The following is a 7,655-nucleotide window of genomic DNA, read 5'->3' as shown; positions in this document are numbered from 1 at the left end:
AGAAACCCCAACTCCCCACGCCCCCAAAAAAGATTTATTCCTTTTATCACAAGGTTTTTGCTCTTGTTTCTGCTGGTGATCATTTTACAAAGAAGACCAAAGACATCATGCAAAAGAATATTATGACACACAGGTCCCAGTTGATTTGTACTATTACAATGTATGATATTTTTTATTTTTTATTTTAGCCTAAAATGAGTTCTAAAGCCAAAATTGAATCTATGCAGTACATTGTTTATTTAATGATTATGTACATTATTTCATAAATAATAATCTTACAACAATTAAACTTGTTTTGTTCCAAATAACACTTAACAAATTATGTAATATTACAAATTGTTCATGCTGCTCTCACAATAGTAATATATTGTTTTAGCAGTGATTACAGAAAGAACTTGGGACAGATAAATTCAAGGCATCGGGACATATGAATGTAAACAGATCTCTAAATTAATGCAAGCTGACACAAGTATGATAAATTAAATTGGATGTGAAATTTGCTGTTATAGGGTTTGGGAGTCAAGAGGTTCAACATTCGATTTAATATAATTAGCTTTTCTTTGCCCTGCTTGTGTTTGCTACATTTCTAACACAATCACTTTGTTAAGGGTTTCTGTAAGTTAATTCTCAAATGCATGACAAAGAAATAAGTGCACCATTATGAATGAAGAAATTGCATAGTAAGCTGTATTTGAGATCATTGAGTTTAAAGCATGATTTTATTATAGGGAAAAATTACAGTACCTATACATTCACACTCTGAACATCTTAAATAAGACAGTATATTATACTTTCTTGTAGCCTTAATCCTATCAGCAGTATTATACTTCAGATGGTGTAAAAAAATAATTTTAGCAATGTTAAAAAAATGGTATTTTCTTTGGTATTTACTTAGTATAATATACTAAGTATTTAAAGACCCCATGGACCACCTAAATAATTCTGAAAATGTAATAGATATTTGTTAAGATCTTGTGTTGCAATTTGTTTTAATCATTATCGAAAATATGTTTTCTGAACTGTCAAGTTGAACAATGAGTGTGTTACACTCAAGAACAAACTCTCAAATGAAAAATGTGAAAATGTGTTCTTTCTTGTGAAGAGAAACCAATGTCCAGGTCTTAGTCTCTCTACCCACCTTAGTCTTACCTTATGGTATGGTACCTAAATGGAGGGCCAATTGATTTTCAATTTCCCAACATTTTCCACTCTTTTTGTATTTGTCTTTCTAGAAAAGGATGAAGAAGTTGAATGAAAGTGTGTTTTATAGCGTATATCTCATGATTGCAAAACAAACCTTCTCTTTAAACATATCTAAAGGTGTGGCCTTTAGCGTATACGTTTAGTACCTAAGATTTAAATGTTTTTTTGATGCCTTCATCACCATTGTCTTTGTGCTTTCTCACTAGGATGATATTGCATTTGCTGAATGAGCAATGAAGTTATCCAATGTGTGCCAGAATAAGTGTGGGTAAGCTATATTTACTCACATTGTAGAGCTACAATTATTTAGCTGTCTTGTAGAGACACAGAAAAAAAACCCATCACATCAGAGATTTAGGCATACCTTTTCAGCATATAGCAAGTGAAAGATAAGTAAAGAAACTATTAAGTTTCAGTTTTGTGACAACTTATTTTTAGTACTTTTTGTATGCTGGGGGCTGAAAATCTATTTTTATTAAGGTGTGAAAACATCTCATGTCAGAAAAACCTATGAGTAAAATGGACTGAATCAAGGCCACAGAAATATGACATGACAATTTTAGGTGACATGATAACATAAGGAAATAAAATCTGACATATACATAGTAAAAACAATGTACTACATATAAGTTAGATACAAAAGCACAGAAAAAAAAGGGGACAAAACTGCAATGCAGCACTGTTTCATTATTCCTGTGAAATCAATATCTCTGCCTATATATACAACTCCCAACTTGTATCTTTTTTTCTCCCAAATTCTTGTTAATCAGAACTCCATGAGTACTGTACTCACAATGAGAAAAAATATTTAAATTACCCTACATTTTTGGTTATTGAATAGCTGTTAGGGTCAGCCCTGGGTACTAATATAGCATGTGAAGTCTCTATTAATGGCTTACTTTAGCAGGAAATTTCCCATTCCTACTTAATGCATTATATGGTAAAAATAAAGCATGTTGCCCATAACAGTAGTTCCTCAAGGTCTTCCTCTCAAGTCATGTAATATTCCATCAGTTCTTCAGGATGGGAACAGCTGTCTTGTATTATTTATACTGGTCTGCACAGTTGTTTCCAACCCTAAACATTTGGATTTTGTGTGGAGGCATACTGGCATGATCCCTTACCTATGCAGACCTGTTAACCTATTTTTCCACCCTGAACTGTAGAGACCGGGCTATATTTATTCTTTTATGGCCCAAATAACATTAATACATTTTTTATTAAAGAATTTTAAATCTTTTCTTATGCACAATATTTTTTTTTTTATTCATTTTTTTTTTTACTAGTTGAGCTTAGGTCAATGCCAGTTCTTAGTCCTGCAGACAAAAAGAGTTGAAAAGAAAGGCTGAGGGAACCACCTGATTGTAAGTTGACTTTATATTTATAAAGCAGGTATGTTTATAAACCACTCCCTGCAAGTATATCATACTGGTGGATGACATTACAGTGATTGTTTTATCTGTAGTGAATTATTGCTAAATGTTGTATTCACAATTCATGAATGTGCCCTAATATGGCCTAGCATTACATACAAAGAAACCAACTAGATAAAAAGGGTAACAAATTAAAATAAATGTCAGGTTTGCTGAAAGACTTGGATAATTTTGATTCAGTTCTATCAGAAAGGAATAAACCTGTTATTTGAGGTAGCTCATTCATTGAACATATGTGCAGTACCTGTTCAAGAGAACAGGGAATGCTGCTGGATGTGTAGTGCCATATTTACATTTGTTTATATCAAATTTATTTCAGAATATTCAAGATCCCAATTTTTGCCTTTGTTCGGCCAAAGAGACCTTTAACTGTACTAAGACAAATTCAGCATATTGTTAGCAAAATGACAAAATGCACTGCCACTGTGTTAACTGAGTATTATTACAAAGTGCAACAGAGGTAACTTTTCTCAAAGTTGAAAATGCAGAGAAGTCATATTTACTTCTAACTAAAAGGAAGAAAAGTTCAGCCTTATGCCAGTTAACATTTTCTGCAAACAATATGACAAAACCACTGCCACTGTGATAACTAGAGACTGATATATGTGAAGGTTTGTAGATTTAAAACACATACAGGAGTAGCATGGCCATATATCTCCCAGTACACTGTAATTGTGCATAGTACCTACCTAACAATCACTTTTCTAGCCAATCCCCTCCCTAATCCGCAATATTAAAAACTTGTGGTCTGAGGTTGTCATATGGGGATATGCTAACTCATTTCACCCCACAAATGTCATAACATGCAAACATGGCAGCAAATTGTCTCGGATCACAACAGCAAAGATCATTTAACATACATTGTGCAAGCAATTGGGTCAAGCACAGCGACATTACCTGCTGCAAACTCAAACTTGTCCTGATCCATTCCCACATCTTCATTCCTTTCTAATCAGCAAATGCTAATTTATATGCAATTGTATGCTTATCATGTTTTTATCCTATTCTTCTAATTATCACTTCTCATTTTAAAGATTTTTATTGAATTTTTTAAAGTTTTACAATAACAATATAACAATACAATAGGGGGGATAACATGAGAAAAGAGGGACCATCAAAATTATAGAAACATATCGTACAAGATACAAAGTCATTGAACTGTCCAAGTGTCAATAAATTGTGTACATAAAAAAAAAGACACATAACCTCATATGTGTACTTATCCCTTCTAAACAATAGGATGTCCACTTATAAAACAGGAAATCTTACATTCATTGAACATTCTCTGCTGGAATGTTTTTGAAATGCTTTAATGGCCATAGTTGAATCCCCACCAGGAAATGTATCTGTGAATATCAGCTTCACTGCTTTATAAATAGACCCCTAAATGCCCATTCATGAATGTTTATCCGGTCTTTGATATCTTATTCACTTATTACATATGAATACATCTTTGTTACAATTCCTTAACCACAGACCAGTGATCCATTACCATTTTAGAGCAACTACACCCTTATCAGTTTACTTTTGGGAGCAACATAATGATTTGTATAGCTCACAGGGTAGCCAAGAAATTATAATAATGATTAACATAAAATCTGACTTAGACATATGGAAGTGAAGCTCTGAACAAACTGTTAAATGTACATTTAAATGTATATATGATTATTGTTTTACCTACTTTGTAATTTTGTACAGCTGATCTTGTGATCTACACAAGTCTTAGGCTATGTACACACTTGCAATCGTTCTCGTCCGATAATCAGCTCAGGGCCAATATCGGATGAGAATCTGGCGTGTGTGGAGCGCCCGTCATTCATCGTCTGAACGATCGTCCTGGTGGATTCACGGACAATGGATGACCAGCAATCTTAATAGAAGTGAAGGTGGAAAGCACGCAGCGGGTGACGCTCCATAGTTCCCCCCCTCCCCTCCCCATAGAGCTGAACAGTGCTTTATCTACAGCACTCGTTCATGCATTGTGCAGTTGTTTGTTGTTGGAAAGGATTGTGAAAGATCCTTTCAAACGACAATTATTGCACATGTGTATGCAGCCTAACACTACTCAGATAGGCAAGTCACACATATGGATATCTGTTTATCAATAGCACCATATGTATTACTTTTTTAGGGAATGTTTGGTCAATCTCAGGTGATAACATTGTTAAATAGACTATAGTGCTTCATTATGCAATTTGCTTTTCGAGCTAGCTAAGATAAGTAATTGGTGAGCAGGGGCTGGACTTGAAGCAGTCCTGGTCCTTCTGATACTGCTAAACTCCCAGCCACAATGTGAATGGGTTTGCAGTAGAATCACTCACATGGCATGCAACCATCATGTGACTCATGGACAGTATAGAAAAGGGACTGGTTGCCTGGCTCAAGTAATGGAAACAACATGGATTTGTTGCTATCATGCAATGATCCTGAGAAGAGTACAGCAAGCATGACCATGTAAAATATAATGTAGACAGGACCATGTACTGTAAATCATTGCACAAACAGGGCAGTGGACAGGACTTTTTAGCATACAGAGCGCAGCAGTCAGGGCTATGACAGTGTATCCCCTGCACAATGTTTGTACTCTATGGTGGTTAGTGTTCACCTTTCCTGGTGGCCAGTTTGCCCCCTTTATGGCAACCAGCAGGTGCTCTCATTATAGCAGTTAATGTTTTTCCCCTTTATGGTGATCAATATATGTCAATGTGTGCCCCCTGTATAGTGATCAGTGAGCAGCTCTTTTTGATGGTTATTGTATGTCCCCTTTATGGTGGTAAATAGGTACCCTGCCTTTGGTGGTCAACATGTCCCTACCTTTATAGTGCTCAGTATTCAGTGTACTCCTTTTATGGTGGTCAGCTCTTCTCCTTAATGACAAGTAATTTGCTGCCTCTGTTGTGATTAGTGTGTTCTTTATTACATTATTCTTTGGTTATTGTATTTCCTCTTTGATTGGTGGTCAGTGGCTATTGCATCCCCCTCTTTGGTGGTAAGGAGCAATAAATATATGTTCTTACTTGCATATTACTACATAAGTGCAACTTCCTCCTGTTTTCTATGGCTCCTACAGAATGACACTAGGGCCAGACTGACTTGCTCTGATAGCGGTTGTGTTAAACCTGCAGCACATGCAGAAGAGCAGAGCCGTACAGGCAATCATGGCCTTCAGGCCCTTGGGTCACCCCCCCCCCCTTTCAGAACCTGCATTTTTGTGGTAGTAACACCCACACACAAATTGGCAAAGTAAATGTATGTATGTTTGTATGTTAGTAAACCTGAGTGATGCGGCAATCCTGAAATGGATATGGTCCAGGATTCAAAACATGTGCTAGCAAAAACAAATGACTTCCCTGATGAAAGTGTATACTCTACAGCCTTGGAGAGCTTTACTAAATCAGGGCCAATGAATTAGAATTATCAGTATCATCACCTTCAGCTATCCAATAATGCTTAGCTAGAAAAACGGCAGGTGTGCATACCACAAAAATGGTTTGCCAATGTACAAATCCTCAAGCAGAAAAAGTAGTAATCACGTTTGTATTTTGATATATATGCTTTTTTTTTTTTTGGTTTGTCTAGAGTTCCATTTTAGTAAAGACATTGCTGAAATATGATGACAAATGACTAGAACAGATTATGCTGTGAGTTTAGGCAGACCCAAAAAAGAGTTTGAATAGTCAGTGGACTGTTCTTTTGTTCTTCTATTCTTTTTGATATGTCAGTCAGACAAAAAACATCATCAGGAAGCTCTAAAATATTGGGGTGTGGACTACCTCTGCACAAGCTGCATAAGGCTGACGTTTACACCATAATAAACTACCACTTACACTAAACTAACCTATTTCTTCATAAACTAACTTACTAACTAAACTATAAATGTGTAAGCAGAACCAGATGCTAAATCATCATTACGGAGTATTCAGCCAACCATTAAACAGGGATACCTGCAAATGCAAATATTGACTCTCATTAATATAAGATCAGAAGCATGCTCTGAGCTCAATCTATGATAAAATGCATGGATCACGTGAGAGGCTCCATTGTGCCATTTCATTGTGTCAGCACATGTCTCAGCATTACCTTCTGCTAGCTTACAAAGGTGAATAGAGTGACGTGCATTTGTAATTTAATGTTTTAATTTTAAATGTAATTCAACCAGCCTTTTAACAAATCTTTTATTTTATCGCAGCAGAGTGCTTGTGAAACTCAGAAATAGTTATTCCTATTGATCAGTACTGTTGTATTTTTTGCCATCTGTGCTCACAGTAGATCATTTTGTGAATGTTCCTGATATAAAGCATTGCAATTAAAGACCCTAAGGATATAAAACCATTAAAAACGCTGAGGCATAATATCTTGGAAAGGTGTGTTGGTCTTGAAATATATTTAATGTTCAAAGCAAAAGGTGAAATGATAATTTAATGGTGTTATGGTGATATTTGAAGACTGGCATTCATTATTGAAAGCTGTAGGCATGGTCTTTGATCTGCTCCATCTTCTCCTTTGTGACACTAAATGGTTTCACTAGTAAATGCCAGTGTTTTTAATATGTATAGAGTTAGGTCCATAAATATTTGGACAGAGACAACTTTTTTTCTAGTTTTGGTTCTGTACATTACCACAATTCATTTTAAATGAAATGATTCAGATGCAGTTGAACAGCATACTTTTAGCTTTATATCAGTGGGTTGAACAAAAAGATTGCAAAAAATGTGAGGAACTAAAGCCCTTTTCTACACAATCACTTCATTTCAGGGGCTGAAAACTAGTTGGACAATTGACTCAAAGGTTATTTCATGGGCTGGTGTGGGCAATTCCTTCCTTATGTCATTATCAGAAACAGCAGATAAAAGGCCTGGAGTTGATTTGGAGGGGGGTGGGGTGCTTGTATGTGGAAGATTTTGCTGTGAACAGACAACATGCGGTCAAAGGAGCTCTCCATGCAGGTGAAACAAGCCATCCTTAAGCTGCAAAAACAGAAAAAACCCATCCGAGAAATTGCTACAATATTAGGAGTGG

Source organism: Pyxicephalus adspersus, chromosome 1 (assembly GCF_032062135.1).
Source record: "Pyxicephalus adspersus chromosome 1, UCB_Pads_2.0, whole genome shotgun sequence".
Taxonomy (NCBI): Eukaryota; Metazoa; Chordata; class Amphibia; order Anura; family Pyxicephalidae; genus Pyxicephalus; species Pyxicephalus adspersus.
The sequence above is the reverse complement of the archived record's forward strand: the minus strand, read 5'-3'. Positions refer to the sequence as shown.